Raw genomic sequence first — 21,474 nt, forward strand, 5'->3', positions numbered from 1 at the left:
TCTCTCTCATTGACACCTGGATCACTTCAGATTCTCTAGCTCCACAAAATGGTGTTACGGCCAGGCTAGGTCTAAGTGCTGTGATTGGCTGCTCAAGCCACCTGTCAATCAGAGGTCACCTGGGTCAAAAGCCCTTAAAAATAGAATGCTGCCTACATGACTTTGTTCCTCATCCTCCATCCAAGTTGCCACGATACTCATGTTGAGACCAGAAGCCTATTTGTAGGTAGCTGCATAAAGCAGACAGACTTGAAGTGTTTCTTTATTTTCCTACATGCACCATTTTGTCTTTTCCATTTTGCTCTCTTAAAACTTGCTCTTAATAAATTCTCAAAATTTGCTGCTGGGGTTTGATGTGCATTTGTGACAAGTGGTTTTCTTCTCCCCACTGCGCCTTGATCCTTGGGACCCACACTAGTCATTTAGGTCTATGGAGAATTGGAGAAGAGAAAGCTGCCCTGCTCCCCAGAGAGCGAGAGGTGTCAGACTGAATGCTCCCTCATCTCCCTGACTAAGGTCGCCTCGAGAATTGTCCTTGTCTCAAGGCTGGAGGGAAAAGGAAAGGCTGATGGCAGCATCCCTCTTATTTGGAAACATGGGTTACTCCTGTTCCTGGCAGGGAAAGTGTGAGCTCTTGGGATCTCTGCTGCACTATCATTTGGAAATGTGAGATGGTTGCCTTAGACAACAGATTATTGGAGGGCAGTAGTAGAAGCTTCTTGGCTGTTCCTCTTATGCTGCCCTCCATTCAGTTGTGTTCCCTTGGGTGCCTAGGGTGTAGTGGAAGATACTAGCCCAGGCATAGGCAAACTCGGCCCTACAGATGTTTTGGGACTACAACTCCCATGATCCCTACCTAACAGGACCAGTGGTCAGGGATTATGGGAATTGTAGTCCCAAAACATCTGGAGGGCCAAGTTTGCCTATGCCTGTCCTAGCCCATCTCTAGTCTTGAAGTAAGGCTGTGTACACACCTTACATTTAAAGCACATAGTTTACCCCAAACAATCCTGGGATTTTAGCATACCCCTAACAGAACTACAATTCCTACACCCTAAACAAACTCAAGTTCCCTGGGTTCTTTGAAGGGACTGGTGTGTGCACAGTCTAGCTGGCCTTCCAAAGCCAGTTCTACCACAGAGTGAGTTAACTTCTCAGGTGGCTGATGCTGGGGCCAGGAGGCTCCTCTATTGGAAGACTGATCTAGCTGTGCCACACAGCTTATCCTGCACCCCCTAAACTAGCCTGCTGCCCTCAGGTGCTGTGATGGCTGCTGTCCCATTGCCAGTGCTGAAGTAACCTTCTGTGTGGAATGGGGGTGGTGTTGCATCCTTTGCCGTGGGCAGCGTGGAATAGTGGGTGAAGCACCATCTTGTCATTCACTTCATGCCACAAAACATCGCAAGCTGCCCTTGTGTATGCCTCAGACCAACTCTGCATGACAAAGATGTCTGCAAACAAGACTGAAGGCTGGCAACATCAACCCTGCTATGTGGGAATCCCTTGCAGATGACCGCAGAGCCTGGAGACAGGCAGTCAAGTCATGTATCCTTAGCAGTCACAAGGGGAGAAATGATTGCTGGGAGGAGGGCATTGAGAAGAAACTCCATGGTGCATCGGCAGCAGCACAACTGGACGCCTTCATCTGCCCCAGCTGCAACAAAACATCTCTCTCCTCTGTTGGTCTCTAAGCCACAGCAGGCATTGCAACCGTCCAAGAGTTCAAAGATGCACTCCTCCATTGTCTTCTGAGACTGGTGGATGCCAGCTAGATAAGTATCTGTGGGATTTCTAGAGATCCAAGTTCTGCTCTTTTTCTTCAGACTTTTCTGTACACTCTGTGCTGCTTTGTGACCCTCTGATTCTGTAGCTCATGGTATGCTTTGAGCTGTTAAAAGTCTGAGAAAGGCTTCATTTTGGAGCAAGCTAAGCTCTTTTTGCTTCTGGGGAAGGAAAGAACAGCGGATCAAAATGCCATCATGCCTTGGTGATGCCCCCACCATGCTATACTCTTACCTGTGTCATACCCAGGTAAGAGTTTTAAAAAATTCTCTGAGGCCCTTTAGGACCCTGCACATTGGGGGGTGGGGTGCTTTTGCTTTTGTTCTTGGAACAATTAAGTTTTGAATGGGCTTTAAGTGCTGCAAACATTGTGCTGCTGATATAATGGTGAATCAGTCCTCATAAAATCCAGCAAGCCTACATTAGAAAATAATCAAAGATAGTTTTGTGCTCTGTTTTGTTGAAGAGGCAATGAATAAAAGCAGATTCCTTTCTGGAGATAATTTATATGTTCTCTCTCTCTCTCTCTCTCTCTCTCTCTCTCTCTCTCTCTCTCTCTCTCTCTACCACTAAGTAGCAGATCTTTAAACCCAGCCAGACTGCATCAGGGTGAAGGACAGTACAAAGAGAAAGGCATGCAACAAATGTTAAGTACTTTGGGAAGTGGGTTCCCAGTTGCGATTAGGAGATTCTTTTATCATTTCCTTCTCTAATTTCAGGCCCATAATTCAATCTGGCACTCCATAGGGTTGTAGGAGGGGGAGAGGAGGGGGAGTTCAGCAGCTGTTTGCTTGCTGCTTCTCCATTCTCTGCACACAGAGTGTGGAAGGGATGTTGTGCTGAGCCTTGGAAAACCAAAGGAACTAGCAGAGGCTGCGTACACACCATACATTTAAAGCACATGGTTTCCGTGCAAAAAACAAACAAACCCGGGGCACTGTAGTTTAAAGTTCTCAGCACCTTTAATAAACTACAGTTCCCAGGATTCTTTGGGGGAAGCGATGTGTTTCAAGTGCAAGGTGTGTTTGCAGCCATAGCGAAGCTGAGATGAATTCTATGAAACAGACGTGGGGAACCTGGGACTCTCTAGAACAGGCTTCCTCAAACTCGGCCCTCCATATGTTTTTGGCCTACAACTCCCATGATCCCTAGCTAGCAGGACCAGTGGTCAGGGATGATGGGGATTGTAGTCTCAAAACATCTGGGGGGCTGAGTTTGAGGAAACCTGCTCTAGAAGGTGTTGCTGGACTACAGGTCTCAACATTCTTGACCGTGTTGGCTGGGTGGGTGCAGCTAATGGGAGGTGGAGTCCAGTAACATCTGGAAGGCGACACCTTCCCCATCCTGGCGTTAGAGTCATGGTAGCTGTTGCACACAGGAGAGAAGGACTTTTCTGATGGCAGATCCACTCCATACATTTAAAGCCCCTACAACGCACATTTCAAGCACATGCCTTCTCCCCAAAGAGTCCTGGGCTCTGTCATTTATTAAGTGTGCTGGGAATTGCAGCTCTGTTTGCAGGATTATTGAGAGGGGAGGGCTGTGCTTGAGACGTATGGTATGTCCACAGACCTCCCAAGCAGTGGATCCTGCTTTTTGAATGGTTTATGATCAATTGATGGCTGCTCTGTGCTTTTCAAATTTCTTTTAGAGTTATTGTTTGTTGAGAGGTATTAATAATGTTAATGTTTTATATTTTATAGGCAATTATTTTTAATGAGGTTGTTAGGCACTGCGAATGTGCTAAATATCACAAAGCAGAATATTGTTATATGCCAACAGCAGCAGCACTGCTTCCCGAGTTGGTGAGATTCAGGCATGCTGGCCACACCGTTCGTCAAGCAAATTGCTTGACAATTCCCTAAACGAGGGCGTGTCCTGCATGCCTACCACAGCTTGGCCAGCATTCAAAACAACATTAATATATTGAAATACGTATAATTTGTGTGTCTTCTTAAAAACTTATTGAAATCTAATTCATTGTTTTGTAATCCCTCAGCATTTGGGGGTTTTGCTGTCATTTTACAACCCCACATTCCCCTCTCAAAAGACATCGCAGCTATCCCATACCCTCCAACATTTCTCCAATGAAAATAGGGACGTCCCGTTCCATGATGATAATTTTACTATTTATACCCCACACATCTTACTATGTTGCCCCAGCCACTCTTGGCAGCTTCCAACATATATAAAAATGTAATAAAACATTAAATATTTTTAAAACTTCCCTATACAGGATTGCCTTCAGTTGGCTCAGGGTTCAGATAACTCCATACCTTCCAACATTTCTCCAATGGAAATAAGGACATCCTAAGGAAAAGCGGGACATTCCAGGATCAAATCAGAAACGGGGACGTCTTCTCTAAATCAGGGACGTCCCTGGAAAATAGAGACACTTGGAGGGTCTGTTATCCTTACCACAAAATAATAAAGTAATGCAAAGCTTTGATGATGCCCAATCCATATTGAACATTCATTCTGATTTGCTTTGCGGGGTGTGTTTATGTCTCCCCACTAATCATTTGTTCATCCCACACTCTTTTGGCCAACAGAACACTTCAATTTGCTGTACCTGTGCAAGCCTGACTTTCCAGTATGCACTTGAAAATTTTAAAATTGTGACAGTCTGGAGGTGCACTTCCTGTCGCTCTTGCAGAAACAGTGCTTGTGTCCTATATTTTTAATCTACTGCAAATTTAAGAGATTGGGGGGGGGGGCAGAGGAGACTCCTTTGCCCCAGAGCCTTTGTATAAACTGGAATGTGAAACAGGGCCTGTAAACTCGGACAGTTGTAGGTGTGCCCCCCCTACTCCCAACTCAGTAAATTAGAGGCAAAGGCATCGGCACTGGTCTTTTAAGCCAAAGGTTAAAGACCCCCACCACCCTTCTTCCTGCTGCTGAGCTCCCCTAGTGTTCCAAAGTGCAAACTGCTGTTCCATCAGCAATGGGGGAAAAAATGCTCATGGGATATTCTGTTTGTCAAGCATTAGGCAATGTCTTCATAGGGAATATTCTTTTCTGCCCCATTTCATCCCAACAGAGACACAGTTGTGCATTTTGTTTTTGTTTTTTAACAAAATTTTATTGATTTTCCAATTATTTTTTTAACATTCTCAATCAAGTACAATAAACAAAAGAAAAAACAAGATTCCCTTGCATCCCTAGACCTCCCTCTACCCTTCCATGGGTTCCACATTTAACATTTCCTGCTGCATATTTTATGCCCTCCATTTATTCCATTTAACCTTTATTTCTTAAGTCTCTGTTAGCTCACAAGTGTTATTTAAGTCCTGTTACAGAATACAGCTGTTTGAGGTCTCCCAAATATGATAAAAATTTATTCCAGTCTTTATTAAAATCTTGGTCTTCTTGGTTTCTGAGTTTTCCAGTCATTTTCACCATCTCAACATAGTCCATCAGTTTAACTTGCCATTCCTCTAGCTGACTAGCTGTTGTTGTTGTTTTATTAGTGTTTCCAGGGCAAGGTTTAATTTGGTTTGGTTTCCTTTAGCCAAGGAATCATAAGAGACTGACAATTCAGGGCATTTATGTGTTACATCTGAGTTTATTTACGAGGACTATAGGGGGTGACAGGCAACATAACACTCCTACAAACAGCAGACCCACTATCCCACATTATATTTCCCCAGAGAGACAGCCCCAAAGTATCTTCCAAGAGCTCAAAGATTTATCTCTCTATCTCCCATTGCAGCATCCTCTGTTTCAAAAATTGTGGCTTCTCTCACTGTCCCCCAAGCTGCTCCTCTCATACAGAGATCTGGCTTACGTCATCCTAGCTGGAGAGAGTTATGCCCCTACTGCATTCAGAGAAAACCCAGCTATTTCCTGGCTCCTGAAAAAAATACCCTTCAGCCATTCTGGGACAGTAGCCAAGCAGTTTGCCTGACAAAGGTATGACCAGGCTTTGCTGACAGATTTGCGCAGCATTCATAACAATGACTTGCGCAAGTGATCAGTGGCTGGTTAGTTCAGTCACATTCTTTGGAGAAAGTAGTAATCCTAAATGAACCTATCCCCAGCTTTCGTGTTGGGGGCAGAATAGACACTCACAGATTAATCCTCTACATGCCTACTCAGGAATAATTCCTATTGCGTTCAGCGGGGCTTACGCCCAGGTAAGTGAATGTATGATCGCAGCCTTAAAGACTTACGAGGCTGTAGAGGATTAAATGCAGCTACTGTTCAAATGTCAGGATGGAGGGAGGGCACTAAGGACATTTTTTGTTATTACTCTGAGTCACAGGACTTCTCTAGACATCATGTTTATTCAGCATCCATCCTGATTTGCTTACACAAAGTTTACAGGATGGTTAGACTATGAGCATTTATTCTGATTTGTTAATGGGGCGGTTATACAACACTCATGAGCATTTGTTCTGATTTGCTTGTGGGGCGTTTACACATCTTCCCATTCGTTATTTGTTAATCCCACACATTTCAGTGCACTTTGCATCATTTTTCTTAAAGTTGTTTTTAAAAATGGATTTGTCCTGGTAGGGAAACCACTTTAATTCCACAAACCTGGTCTGGATGTGGACGCCTACCACAAAATAAGGACAATCTGGAGTCAGCCATGCATTTTCAAAGTTCCATCTTGTTTTCTCAGTACTGAAAGGTGCTGAATCAAACAAGCAGTTCCGCTTGTTCCCATAACGCAGCAAGTGATTGACATGCTCCTGTGTGGCTGCCCTGCAGACAACACTGCTCCTGCTCCTACTCACCTGGGGCCAGCCATTCGATTTCTGCAGCTGCCCTCACTGAGAGCTGCTTTGCTCCCCTTAAACTATTGCACTCCTCTCTCCTTAAGCCTTTGCCAGGTCTCCTCACTATTTGTCAGGACGAGATGACATTTGCCTGTGCCAAAGAACTCTCCCTTTCTAAGTCTTCTTTTGTGCGTGCGTACCTGTAGGCCCATTCATGAGACACACACTCATTCTTTCAGGTGCTTGTTTCATGACAGGGGAATCTGGGAGGATGGGCTCCTACTTCAGGGCTGACCTTTTCCAAATGGTGTAAGAGACGCTTGGATGAGAGCAGTGATGCTGCAGGCGTTCATATCTCTCAACTCAGTGAAGCATCGGTTATTGTCAGGAATAAATCAACACTGCAAAGACCTGTTCAGCATGAAGAGCAGTTTCCATAGACTCACCTAATGTGATTTTCCCATGGCTAGCTTCCCAGGGCTTCACCACCTAGGGGCATTTCCAGATGATTTTCAACAGCATATTAATTGCACTCTTGTCACTTGGTAGCTGTCAGGAATCCATTGTCCCCCCACCCAAAAAAGAACCCCTTTGGAATTTCTCACAGGGAAACTGCATTTTCCTTTCTCCCAGCCACATTAAATTGACCCTGGGAAAAGGCAGTTCTCTTCCTCACAGCTAGTGTATCATGGGAAGAGCACCTATTGGCTAGTGCCTATGCCATTATCAATGGTGAGTGATTGAAGCTTTTTCCTAATTGTGTTTTCAAACAGGTCAATTTCCTAAGTTATGCTCTGTGTGTCTCCACCTATTTGAGCCTGATGGCTCCTCCAGACGGGCAGTTTATTCAGCATTCACCTTGATCAAGCTTTTGCAGGGGCTAGATTACACCTGGTCTTTATTGAACAGTCATTCTGATTTGCTTGTGACATGTTTATACATCTTCCTGAAAGTCATTAATTCACCCCACACTTTTGAATGTATTTCCTCCTCACTTAAGAAAGTGATGTCCAGCTCTTTGTTAAAGTGGATTTGTTGTGCTATATGGCGACAAGGTCCTTTCATCCATTTTAAATGAGCAAACCTAAAGTTCTGGTATACATTTGAATCCATCCTGCAAAATAGTGATGATCTAAGGGCCCCACAAGAGCTTTTCTGCCATATCAAGCAGCCCTAAGAAAGAAAGAAAGAAAGAGAGAGAGAGAGAGAGAGAGAGAGAGAGAGAGCGCAAGAGAGAGAGAGAGAGGCACCAGCAACACCGAGTTTCCACTTGCAACAAAACTCTGATGCTCAAGATCTTTGTTAATTGTTTCCATTGTTATAGTTAAGTTCTTTTCATGCTGCCCACTCCATCACTTCCTAATCCATTTCCACTGATTTGAAGAGGATCTTGTCAATTTCACACTCCCTTGCCTTCCTTAGCACAAGTTAAGCTGACAAAGCTCCATTTTGGGAATAAAAGCGGGCACAGCAGCAGGACAATCCCAGTGAAGGAAGTCCCTCCAAGCCAGATATTCCTCCTTCACCATCAATATCCCAAACTGTGCAGACAGACAGAGCTGCATCTGGAACTGGTGTGTGTGTGTGTGTGTGTGTGTGTGTGTGTGTCCTGGAAGGATCCTGCAAAACAGTGGCCAAAGCTCTTTCCAAGATCATATGGGTAAGCTAATCATGAAGAGGATGTTGTGATATGAGGCAATGACTTGAAAAGGCGAACAAAGCAGGGGTGCTTTTCACTGAATAGGCAGAATAAGTAAGATCTCCTTGATAGATATTGAAGCAGGACACCTGACCAAGTGCAACTTAACCATTTGCCTTATATTTGCAACCCAGCCAGAGACAGCATGCCCACAGCATGGAAGTATTTCCATTCTGTTCCCCAGAGCACATAATGATCTGTTCAGTGGGAGGTCAACTTCATTACCTCCTGTCAACAGATCAGGGCACATCTGGGGAACAAACAAAGCACCCATTAACCCAGCGGCACAACTTTTGCAAGCTGCTTCCAATGTTACAAATTATCCCAGGCAGGTATTAGCATGGAATCTGCACATAAAAAGCGCCCTGATGGATCAGACCAAAGTCTTCTCTTGTCACAGCATCATAGAATTGTAGAGTTGGAAGGGAGGCCAAGGGTCATCTAGTCCAACGTCCTGTTTCCAATAGTGCTCAGCCAGATACCTCTGGAAAGGGCATGAGAGCAATAGCCCTCTCTTGTTGTTGTTCCCTGCAACTGGCTTTCAGAAGTCTACAGTCTCTGATCCTACAGGTATAGCCTTGATGATTCATGGCCATTATCCACGGTCTTATCCATGATTTTTTCTAATCCCCCTTTAAAGCCAAATCTGCAATGAGATTGTGAGGTCCACTTGTGACTTTTTCTGATCTATGTCTTCATGGTGAAGATACATCTAAATCACTTTCAGGTGAAATGACTTGGGCAGGGGGGTCCATAACAGGTCGTACCCTTTCCAAGAAAGCTAGATCCATATTGTGAAGGGCAAGCATGCACCCTTACGGCACCAACAGCACATAACATGGTGTGTCGGTACATACCCTTAGTATCTTCAGGGGGAAAAAACCCCTGCTATAAGCATTTGGAGCCCACAAATATTTTAAAGTTCATTGTTGACCTCCTATGTTGCCAGAGAATTGTTGTGCTTCCCAGAACTAACGAAACAAAACCTGAGTTTTCTCCAGATAATGCATTTGTTGAACATTCATCTTGATTTGGTTGCACAAAGCTACACAAGGGTTAGATTCCATCTGACCTTTATCGAGAATGTATTCTGATTTACGTTTTCCGTTTTTCAATGTATTTTGATGTCACTTTCCTAACTGCAAACAGTCCGTTTTTTAAAATGTGGATTTTATGTGCCAAAGCGACCGAGCCCTTTAATCCACCTTAACTGTGCAAACCCTAACATTTTTGTATGTTATTGAAACTATCACATGTAATACTGGAGACATCCCTGGGTGCAAAAGGCTTCCAGCCTTCCAACAATTGCTTGGAAACGCAAGGCTTTTCTCAAGGGTTTGCCCTCCCCGTATTTTTTCAGCTTCCATATTCACATGACACTTGCACAAACTCTCTCTCCTCTCTAAACATCATTTCAGATTCTGCTTTTCCTCCAACAGACCCTGGAACTTTCCAAGTTTCCTTCAATTGGGTATCATCCAAGTTCACGCAAACCCATTTAATCCCGTTGTGATTGAACCTTAATAGGAAATCTTTTGGTTTTTTTGTGCAATGCGGAGCACATTTGACCCAATGGCTACCTTTGTGCATATCGAGGAAGTATGTGGGCTTGTTTGATCCCTGAACTGTCTCTGACAAGTACTTTAGAATCACACCCTGCAGACATGGAAGGCTGTTATTACATAATAGATAAGGGAGGTTTGATTTAAACTCAGCTTTTTATATCTTCACCGTCAGTATTACTGCTGGTGAACTGGGCCAGCTCGATTAAGGACATGACAAAATAATGTCAACTTTCTTGACAAAATAATGTCCATTTTCTTGATGGCTGTAGGCAGTCCTAGGAATGGGCAGTTTACCTGCAGGAGTGGTGCTTGAGATTAGTGCTCTGCAGTTGAGCAGGTAAGGAAGTACAGTTTGGAATATGAACAGGGACAGAGCTAAGGGGGGGGGTTGTATATGTGTGCATCTGTGTATGTGGCTGCTTATGTTGTCCCATGGAGATCTGCTGCCTGCTGAAGGAGTGCCTGCTTCCCTCCACTGTGTCGTGCTTCTCTATAAGTAAACAAAATATACTCTCTCTCTCTCTAGCACTCAGTCACCCAAAAGAATCCAAACCCTGCAGCATGTCACCAGCACAGGGGTGCAGAACCCAGTGCTGGATTTACGTATAAGCTAAACAAGCTATAGCTTAGGGCCCCACTCTCTTGGGGCCCCCCAAAAAAATGAGTGTGCAAATGGCTTTAGATACCTATTAGGTCCTTAAATTACCATATGGCATATATTCAACACAAAAAAACAGTGACAATTTGTTGTTGACAAAGGACAGCTGGACATATAAAGGGCCTGTCAGTGTTTGTAAAAAAAAAAAAAGGAAAGGGTTCTGACCTCCCTTTGTCTCCTCAGCCTGGTCCTCAGACCCTTGTCGGCATAAAAGAGTCCACAAGAATATACTTGCAGAGTGCTTTCTGCTTTTATTCTTAAAAGTCTTTGTGCAAAAGCGACTGACCAACTGTACACACCTCAACACTACCAGCTTTCACTAACTAACTAACTAACCAACCAACCAACCCAACCAACCAACAAACTAACATTTCTCACTCTATATATACAACCTGGTGCAGGCCGCTGACTCATGCTGACCCAGCTTTATTCGCATTAAAGAAACAGCGGCCATTTTAGCCGTGACAGGGCTCCATTACCCTCAGTAGCATAGGGCCTCATCAAACCTAAATCCAGCCCTGGCAGAACCTGTTGCCATCCAGATGTTGATGGACTCCAACTCATCACCAACCCCAGTCAAAAGGGCCAATAGTGAGGCATGATAGGAACTGGAGTCCAAAAACATCTGGAAGGCCATAGATCCCACATCCCTTCCTGCTCTGTGACTTCTCACCACTCAGAAACCAGGGGGTATATAACACTGTTTAGATCCTAAACGTTAGGGCCTGTAAATGAGGAACAGACACATTTGGGAGCACTTCTGATGGAAATGATATGACCCAGAACATCTTTGTGAAGAGGGAGGTAAGATTCAAAAGCCATGAGTGAGTATTACTCAACAGGAGCCCATCAAGAGATGAAAAGTTCACCGCTCTGGCCTTTGGGACTCCAAGAAATCGAGGTGTGGGGATGAAATGGCATAACTTGTGAGAGGAGATGAGAAGCTTCTTGCATGTCCGGCGACAGGTCGTGGGCCAGGTCTGCAAGCAGAATGACCCCCCTCACCCCCCCCAAGGTGGCCACACACTGAGTCTTAGGGAGTGTCAGAGTTAGTTAAGCTTTCTTCGTAGTGCAGGAAAACAAACAAGCCAGTTTCCATGACAACCCAAGCAGAGGATGGTTTCAAATGACAACAAAACAAGATAAAATTGCTACCAGAGGAGAGTGGAAATATCTGAGGGAGGAAGAGTGAGGGGGAGTGAATCAAAGTATTCCACTAAACACACACACAAACGTACATACATGCAACAACAAAAATGGGGTCCTGTCAACTATGTCGATTGAATGCATGTTGAATTCTGTTGTGTAGCCGTCAGCTTTCTATAGCACTCCTCAGTTCCGGGGTTGCCAAAGGCCTTCACATCACTCATTTCCCTGTAAATGTGAGTCAGAGATAAAGAGAAATATGACAAACTCCCATTTAGGCAGCATTTCCCATTAGAAACTGCTTTGTTCTGAGTTGAGCACAGAAATGAGATAGGAGCTCTTTGCCAATTTGGCTCGCCGGGGTGCTTCCAGACAACTTCTTTATTGAGACTTCCTTCTGATTTGTTTGAAGGGAAGTTAGCCAACAGCACCCCACACTTTCCAGCATATTTCCCTGTCACTTTCCTTACAGCAAAAAGTCTGATCTTCATTGGGGAGTAAGTTTGTTGAGCAAGTTCTCCCCTGAACTAGAATTGCACAGCCTGAATTTGCTGGTATGTGATGGAATTCCACCCCAAACCACCAGCAGTCTGGAAATGCCCATAGCGTAATTTTCAAAACTGCAGGTCTATCTGTAGTGGATCTTGAGACTTGCAATGCCACACACTTTTCTAGTGGGATCTTTGTAGTTTGCCCTCCATTTCCCCCTAGCGACCTGAGCTGGGTTCCTCTGAGATCAGCTACTCCCTACAGTAGATGTTCTCTTCTGCAAATGCTACATACAACAAATGTGGGTGGGTGTTAAAGAATCCCTGCTCCCAACAAAAGACAAATGTGAGAATTTGGGTGATCTTGGGCCAGTCACTGCCTCTCAGCCCAGCTTACCTGACAGGGTCGTTGTAGGGATTAAGGGAGATAGAGGAGAACTATGCTGGGACACTCTGATCAGCCAAAGGAACCAGGAACACCACAGGCTATTCAGGCATGAGCACTGCCAAGGGAAGATTAGCCTTGCCTTGAATCCCAAGATGGATTTAAGTGCCCATTTATAGCTCACCAATGCATTCTGGCCTGAGTTGAACTGATCTCCTTCCTCTACCTATACTCTCCATTCTCCTCCCTTTGTGCGTCTCTTTCTCCTAATGGATCCGGGCCACTTTGGGAGACAATAATTGCCTGCAAAGCGGGAGAAAAGATTACACTAAATAAATAAACAAACGAGATCTCCAACTACCTGCTCCATCTCTCATTAGTAAAAACAAGCAGCTTCCAGGGCTGGAGCTCCCTGCGGCAGGAGCGCAACCCGGCTCTGCGCTGTGTTACACTAATTTGTGCTGACCAGACACTTAATCCGCAGTGTTGCTGTGAGCCTAACACAGCCTGACTCTGATGCAGTGGCTGTAAAACACATGTTGGCACCGCTCCCAGGCTAGAGCTCTATCCTTTGCTTGACAGGGTCGGACTCTGCGCAGAGGGGCGGACCAGGGGATTAATAGGTGTGAACAGTTATTTTCTCAGCTTGTCTCTTTCAGGAATAATTGACTTGACTCGCCTCCGTACAAAAAATGGTCCCTGCTTCATAGCATCTCTGGCACCACTTAACACAGTTGGGCAAGGGCTAATGAAGCAGCCTGACCTTCCTGCCCAGGAGGATTGCGGGAGCTTTTTTTGCCTGCAAGGAAGCTGCAAAATGGGGAGAACCTGGACAGTTGTGGTGTTCCCATGGAAACATCACTGCCTGTGCATAATGCTACCTCCACACACAACAAAGGTGTAACTCTTGTTTTAAAGCAGCGGTGGGCAACCACTGCCCCTTCAGAGATTGCCCCAGTTCCCATCGTCCCTGGGCACTAGCCAGGCCAGCTGGCACTGATAGGAGCAACATCTGGAGAGCCCGTCCTGTTTCTAAAGCAACTCCAAAGTTGCCAGAAAATAATGATGTTTCATTTCATTCTGCTACTAAAAATCCAGTTACCTTGTTTAGACAACATGGTTAACTTGAAAACCATGGTTAGCTTGCAAGTGCTTTGCAAGCTAACTATGGTTTTCAAGTTAACTATCTTCCTATCTTCATGAGAATCCTGTGAAGTATCATTCCTATTTCACAGATAGGAAAATAAGGCTCGGGGATGGTGACCAAAGGAACGCAGGAAGCTGCTTTGTGCTGAGTCTGACCATTGGTCCACCTAGTTCAGAATGGTCTGCTCTAACCGGCAACGCATCTCTGGGGTTTCAGGCAGGGAGTCTTTCCTAGTCCTGCTTGGAGATGCCAGGGGTTCTCCATGAAAAGCAGATCCCTTATCATTAGGCTACAGCCAGTCTCAGACCACACAATGACAACATTTGTGGAGGGTAGCTTTCGGAGTCAGGTGTGTCTCAGGTCTAAGCAGAACCATTTATCCATTGAAATGCACATGTAAGGCCTTCTGATTATCACTAAAAGTACGAAGCTACAGTGGTACCTCAGGTTAAGTACTTAATTCGTTCCGGAGGTCCGTACTTAACCTGAAACTGTTCTTAACCTGAAGCACCACTTTAGCTAATGGGGCCTCCTGTTGCTGCTGCACCGCTGGAGCACGATTTCTGTTCTCATCCTGAAGCAAAGTTCTTAACCTGAGGTAATATTTCTGGGTTAGCGGAGTCTGTAACCTGAAGTGTATGTAACCTGAAGTGTATGTAATCTGAGGTACCACTGTATTTGCTTGTTGCATTGCAGCCTGGACACTCACTCCCCCCCCCACCAATACACACACACACACACTCTCTCTCTCTATATATATATATATAAATGCATGATTTAAAATAAACATTAAATGTTTTTAAGGAACAATTCTCTGGCCATTTGGGTAACTGCCTTCTCTCAAGCCACAGACCTGCAATCCCTGGACCCCCAGTGCTTGCTGTGAGGTCTAATCATGAGATCTCAATCATTTTCTCCCCTGGTAAGTGATTAGCTTATTTTAATCAGTATTATCTTTCATAGCCTTCTTCCGCTAGCACTGCTTTTCCCTCCTGGTCTTTTCATATATTCAATTTTCCAATGAAGAAAATTAGCACTCATGTCATTAAAGGGGGAAGAAAATCTCACTGGGCACAATCTGACAAAATGCTTCACTTTGACTGGATCCTGCTGGTAATGCATTGCCAGAAAGCCAAGGCGCAAAAGAGACACGTGTGCGGCTGCCATTATCATTCACACGCAATCCATTTGTACATTCAATTGTAAACGCTTTTGCTGGGAAAAGTAGCATGGGAGGCAGGCATAAGTTGGGTGTGAAGCCCTTGGCAGTGGCTACAAGCCAAGACTGAGCTGTCCACTGAAGCTCGCTGAAATTGTAGCAGGAGCCTTCAGGGAGGGAAGAGCGTGAAGATGGCCAGCAGTTTGCTGAGCAGACAGAATATAGTCCTCCCTGCTGTGCTCTGTCAAGAGTGAGATCAGGCACTCTCAGCCAACCCACTAAGGCCCTGATGACTCTGTGAGGGTCCAAGGCATTTACGCTGCCCCCCCCCCGCCATGGAAACATCAGGTAGATGCCAGCATCATCCTGGGAGGGTGCCAGATAGAAGGGATGGCATTTGGAAACCCACCCATCAGGATCTGACCTTTAATAGAGAGCAAGGCTGACATTTTTAGCATGTCAGAAGATATCAAGCCTGCTTGACTAAGTGCAGGCGGGGAAGACGCGGGCCGAAATGGCAAAAGAAGTGATGCTATGGGAATGGAGAATGAAACGGGTGGGCACCTGCCATCTTTGGGCCCGGAAGATGAGCATTAGCTTACACAGCAGGGAATTTCAAGGCTATTATGACTTCTGGTGCCATGTAAGTGGGCTCTGATCCTGTGTTCTGCAGCGGTCTGAAGACAAGTGTTTGATATAGTATGAGCAGGCTCACCCTGGGTCCCCTTGTGCTTATTTATTTCTGATTTGATCGGAGTAACCTTCTGCCGAATGTCTCATTCTGCCCTGAAGTGCTCGTTTGTCCTGCGATGACACCTGGGTAGGTGGCAGGGCTGGCTCAGGATAATGCCAGTTTCCCTGAGGGATTCCCTTCCCTCTCACAATATGGATTTCCTGCACGCAAAACACTCCCATGTAGAAAACAGCACAGAACCTACCTACGTGCAGATTGTAAGAGCAAACGAAGAGTCCTGGTGGATGAGGCCACAGCTCTGTCTAGCCCAGCATACCCTCCAACATTTCTCTGCAGAAAATAGGGGCGTCCTAAGGAAAAATGGGACATTCTGGGATCAAATCAGAAACCAGGATAGCTTCTGTAAATCTGGGACTGACCCTCGAATATAGAGACGCTTGGTGGGTCTGCCATCACATACCGGAAAATTCATGTATATTAAAGTATTTGGGCATAACAAGTTGACCTTTTAATTTTTTAGGGAGTTTGCACGGTAAGGAAAATGGCAGGCAAATGCTCTAAAAAGTTCAGGATCATATAGCCACCACACCAACAAATCAGGATGCATGCCCAGTAAACAACAGATGTCACATAACTTCTGGACAGACTTTGTGTGAACCAAATCAGGATGGGTGTTCAATAAACAGGTCATCTGGAAGCTGACAAACAGGCATTTTAGCTAGGTTCAGCAGCACAAGCAATGCATAGCAGCAGGAAACCAATGAGACACCAACTGGTGAGGAACAAAGAAGCATCTCAGAGCCAGCATTCAGGATAAATGCCCATCGATCTGTCCGTGGATGGCCTTCCTGGCCCCTGTAAGTCGCTTTGATGCCTCTTGCTTTTGAATACAAAATTCCTTTGTCGGATGACGGTTAAAAGGAAAAAGAAAAACCCGCTGTTAGAATGCAGTTTATAACAAGATCACAGAAAAGCCAAGCAACAGAGCCAGTACATGTTTACAGCGAGGGTCTCGGAAGACCAGAGTTCAAAGTCTACTTAGGGCGCCATCTCTAAAGCACCACTCCCAGCTAGCAAGCCACGTCCACAGACCAACCTTCCATGGCAGCAGCAGCAGCAGGAGGTGGGGTGGAAGAGGATGACTGGCCCGATTGCTGGTAAACGGCAGGTGACGGCAACAAAACCAGCTCAAGATCCAGCAGATACTGGGCTGGTTTGGCACCTCCACCAGAATACCCAGTTTTGTAAGAGAGCCAATGGCCCATCCAGTCCAGCTTCCTGTTGTCACCATGGCCAACCAGATACCTGTGGAGAACCTGCAAGAAGGATGTGAGCACAAGAGTGTTGTCCCCTCCTGCAGTGTCCAGCAACTGGCTCTCACAAACAGACTGCCTCTGGCTGCGGAGGCAGAGCACAGCCATCATGGCTGGTAGCCTTTTATCTTCCATGAATTTACAGCAAGGACTTTTTTTCTGGAGTCTGGCTTAGCTGGCGGAGCTGAGTGGAAAGGCACGAAATGTCCTGTTGGTGCTGGATTGCGATACCAGCCATGAAACTCACTGGGTGGACCTTTCACTGTCAGCCTAACCTACCTCACAGGTTCCAGTTACAGATAGGTAGCCGTGTTGGTCTGCCATAGTCAAAATAAAAAAATTCCTTCCAGTAGCACCTTAAAGACCAACTAAGTTAGTTCTTGGTATGAGCTTTCGTGTGCATGCACACTTCTTCAGATACACTGGTATAACCTCACAGGGTTATACTGAAGATAAAGGCAGAGGGGAGGACTAGGCACATGACCCTGAGCTTCTTGGAGGCAGGCTGCAACAAGAGGCAGCTACAACAAAATGTTGTGGTGTGGAGTACTCCCGTTCCAGGTTCCAGCCAACCAGCCGTGGCATCTTCCAGGAAACTCCCTTTCTCCTCTCCCTCATTCTTCCGTTCCCCCACCCCTCCAACAGGCAACCAGCAGTAGTCACTGACCATGCTGGCCTTATTGGGCAATTCTGGAGAGTTGCTCTCCTTTAAGGTTTTATTGTCTAAAGATTTACAGTACTGTTCTTTTGTTGTTGTTGTTGTTGTTTTAAAATGATATTTATTAAGAGTTTAAAGGTTACAGAAAAAGAAAGAGAACAATAGAAAATTAAACAAAACAATACAATACCTTACAATATATCAAAAAAACAAAACAAAAACAAAAAACAATACAGTAAAACAACGAAAAAAAAGAACAAAAACATTTAAAAATACATCCAACCTTTCCATGTCTTTACCTTTCATATACTTGTTTCATCGACCTCCTCACACCTCCCTTTTTTGTATTCTAGTTCAATTAGCTATTTCAGCAAGTCCTTTCCATCTTTCTCAATTTTCGTTCTAAAATTTAACTTAAGACAGTCTAACCTTAAATTTTCCACTTTGGTCCATTAACAATCTATTTTTACTTAGTTCTTTATAACATTTCTGCTAAAGCCATATAACTTCATTCCAGCATCCTTCTAACATTCATTAATTTTGCAATATTTTTTTCCAATCTTCTTCCACCGACTCTTCTCCTTGGTCTCGGATTCTGCCAATCATTTCCGCCAATTCCATATAGTCCATCACCTTCATCTGCCATTCTTCCAGGGTGGGTAGATCTTGTGTCTTCCAGTACTTTGCAATAAGTATTCTTGCTGCTGTTGTGGCATACATAAAAAAGGTTCTATCCTTCTTTGGCACCAATTGGCTGACAATGCCCAGGAGAAAGGCCTCTGGTTTCTTCAGGAAGGTATATTTAAATACCTTTTTCATTTCATTATAAATCATCTCACAGAAGTTCTTAATCCTTGGGCGTGTCCACCAAAGGTGGAAGAATGTACCTTCAGTCTCATTACATTTCCAACATTTATTATCGGGCAAATGGTAAATTTTTGCAAGCTTGACTGGGGTCATGTACCACCTGTAAATCATTTTCATTAAATTCTCTCTTAAGGCATTACATGCCGTAAACGTCATACCTGTGGTCCATAATACAGTAGTGTTCTTTTGCAAGGTTAGAAGAACCTCCAGCCCTGCCCATAGCTTTCTCTTGTGCATTGATAGTTCTGCTTTTGGTTACATACAGACCTGTATTTGGAGAATGGATATATAAGGTTTCCTCTCGTTTCTCAAGCTTAGGACCAACCTGTCTTCTTAAGTCTGCCCCCTGTGGGCCAAAGACAGAGAGCACTCAAAGCCTGGACCATTGCCTGACAGCAAGCAAAGAGGACAGTGAGTTTTTCTCCCTGGGCAATGGAGATTAAAAATAAAGTTGGATACATATGACATCCTATCAAGTCTCATTAGCTGGAATGAGAGTGCTACTTGGGCTACATTAAACTGAAGGGTAATGCAGATTTGCTTTCTTTTCTGCCTTATTTTGTTCATTTCAACAGGATTTAAACTGCCTTATTACATTTTTATTTTGTTTTATACCATGCATTGCATCATGTTTTTCTCAATGAGAATCAATGGCTATGCAATCCCAATGTGATGGCAATAAAATTTCCATTACTGGCTATGTTTCATCCATTGACAACTGTTTTGGGGAGCAGTGAGTAGGGGGAATTAATTTAGTGGGGAGAATTTGTTCCATCTCCTAGAAGCCTCCAGGTTTTTCTTCTTGGCAATAAGCAGAATGGCAGCTAATGCACAAAACTAGATCGATAGAGGCTGAGTTGTTGTTGTTGTTGTTCACAAAAAATATACTGTACTGAAGTGGCTGTGTGATTGTTAAACCCTGGGCTGATTTATTTATTGCATGTATTTATTGCATTTCGATCCCACCCTTTACTCCAATGAGCTCCTCAATTAATCCCAACAACCCTGAGAGGTAGGTTAGGCTGAGAGGCAGTGACTGGTCCAAGTGGGGATTTGAACCCTGGTCTCCCAGATCCTAACATTCTAACCGCTGCATCAACAGAAGCCTAAGGGGAATAACTGCATAGTACAAGCAGTTATGTGTAGGAGAGCCCTAATGCAATTGAATTTGCTTTGGGAGAATTCAGAGTGAAGGAGTAAAAGGACAGGGGACCTTACTCCCTTTCCAACTCCCCACTGCAAACCACCATGGGGTTATAGCCATGGATATAGTGGAGCCTTCTCCTTGTCATGCTAGCTTTCTATGATGTCCTGCCCCCCCCCCATGGAGTTGCATTGCCCCATTTGCAATCTGAAATTCTACAGTCCAAGCAGAGGTTCACCACCTTTTCTGCATTTTGTGAGAATGGGGCATGAAAATGGTTTTGGAGGAAGTTTTCTGCAGGTACCTCCAGCAGTTGTCAGAACTGGTAGCTGCTACCGTCACCCAGAGACTCAACTGCTAGGGGGCTACCATCACCTGGAGGCTTCTTGCAACATGGTACATTGTTCAGCACTTTCCGTGTGACCCCACAAACTCACAAGTATTATATAAAACAAAAAGATCACCATGTGTTTTGTACCTAACTGTGTCCTTCAGGAGAAATATGAACATGTTGTAAGGTGGAGACTACTCTGTTGCACTCCCATAATACTTTTTTTGCGGGGGGGGGGAGAACGAGAGAGAATCACAGAATTGTAGAGTTGTAAAGGACCCCAAGGGTCATCCAGTCCAACCCTCTGCAATATGGGGATCCCAAGTAGATCATACATGACAGATGGCCATCCAACTTCTTCTTAAAAATCCCCAAGGAAGGAGAATCCACCAACTTTCAAGGGAGTCTGTTCCCCTGTCAAACAGCTATTACCACCAGAAAGTTCTTTATGATGTTTAGTCAGAACCAATAACTTGAAATCAGTGGTTCGGGTGCTACCCTCTGGAGCAGGAGAAAACAAGCTTGCTCCATCTTCTATGTGACAGCCCTTGAGATATTTGAAGATGGCTATCATATCTCCTCTCAGTCTCCTCTTCTCCAGGCTAAACATACGCAATTCCATCAACTGTTCCTCATAAGGCACGGCTTCCAGACAAACATGGGCTGAGTATTGATCTAGGTGTAGATCTCTGTACTGAAGCAAATACCAACTGCTGAACTCTACAAAAAATCTACTCAACTTGTATTCGCCATACATTATTCACATCACATGAATTAGCCTCAGATCTGCTTACATTACCTGAGGCATTAAGTGAGGTGATCCTTGAGAAATGGCCAACTCATTCTTGGGCATACCACATAAGAACATGATAAATTTGGTGTTAGACCACAGGCCCTTGGCCAGTCTACGCAGCTCAGCTCACGATTCTGCTACATGGTACAATCCCTTTTCTTCTCTACACGGAGTTGTCAAACCCACAACTAATGTCATCTGCCATGATGATCTTTCCTAGTAACACTTAACCCACTTTGTGCTTCTTTCCTCTGAAGCGACTCAATTTAAATTGTCACTGTGTCTTTGCTCCTACTTTGACTCTCTCAAATAAACAATTAATATTACATTGTTCTCTCTAAAGCATTCATCTCACTTCCTCTTTATCTGACACTGGCCTTGTACAAATAATCCTTTCTTTATAAAATGAGCTCCGCTCTGCCAAAGGAAAGCAGTGGCAGACATCTAATCAGTTATGAGATTAAAAGAACATGATTTGACTGGTCTTCCATTTTCTCTCTAAATAGCTCTATGTGCATACCTTATTAGGGTCCCATCTCACACTCATCAAATGTACAGCTGATGGGGGACAGATGGCAGTCAGGGGAGACTCAACTCTGCCTCAGTGTGTGATGGGTGTTTAGATGGAACACTCCTAATGAAAGTTCTATATATTTTTTAGGATCAACCAGAGTTCACAATGAGGTGAGCAAGTTTTCGAGTTACACAGTGTTCTCCTCCAGGTTACAGAGTGTTCCTTTCTAGGCTCAATGTGAAAAAGATTGTTCTGGAGGGAAAGCAACCTCTTAGTTATTTCCCAGAATAGCTGTCTCTGTAGTAAGACAAAAGGGACAGAAAGCACCCACACATTTTTCAGATTGAATGGTTTGCTACTCAGGAGCAAGGGATTTCTCAGCATCCGGTGGGCCCTTTCCCCCACAT

General features: G+C 44.6%; 1 long non-coding RNA gene across 1 annotated transcript; it reads right to left on the reverse strand.

Moving 5' to 3' along the window:
• Positions 1-10,574: 10,574 nt before the first annotated feature.
• LOC309535319 lies at positions 10,575-12,700 on the reverse strand. Its single transcript, XR_014221180.1, has 2 exons — positions 12,632-12,700; positions 10,575-11,802 (listed from the first exon to the last, which is right to left on the reverse strand). It is a non-coding gene; the product is annotated as an uncharacterized lncRNA (long non-coding RNA).
• Positions 12,701-21,474: the final 8,774 nt, after the last annotated feature.

This window comes from Podarcis vaucheri (genome assembly GCF_965113315.1).
Source record: "Podarcis vaucheri genome assembly, chromosome: 6".
NCBI lineage: Eukaryota > Metazoa > Chordata > Lepidosauria > Squamata > Lacertidae > Podarcis > Podarcis vaucheri.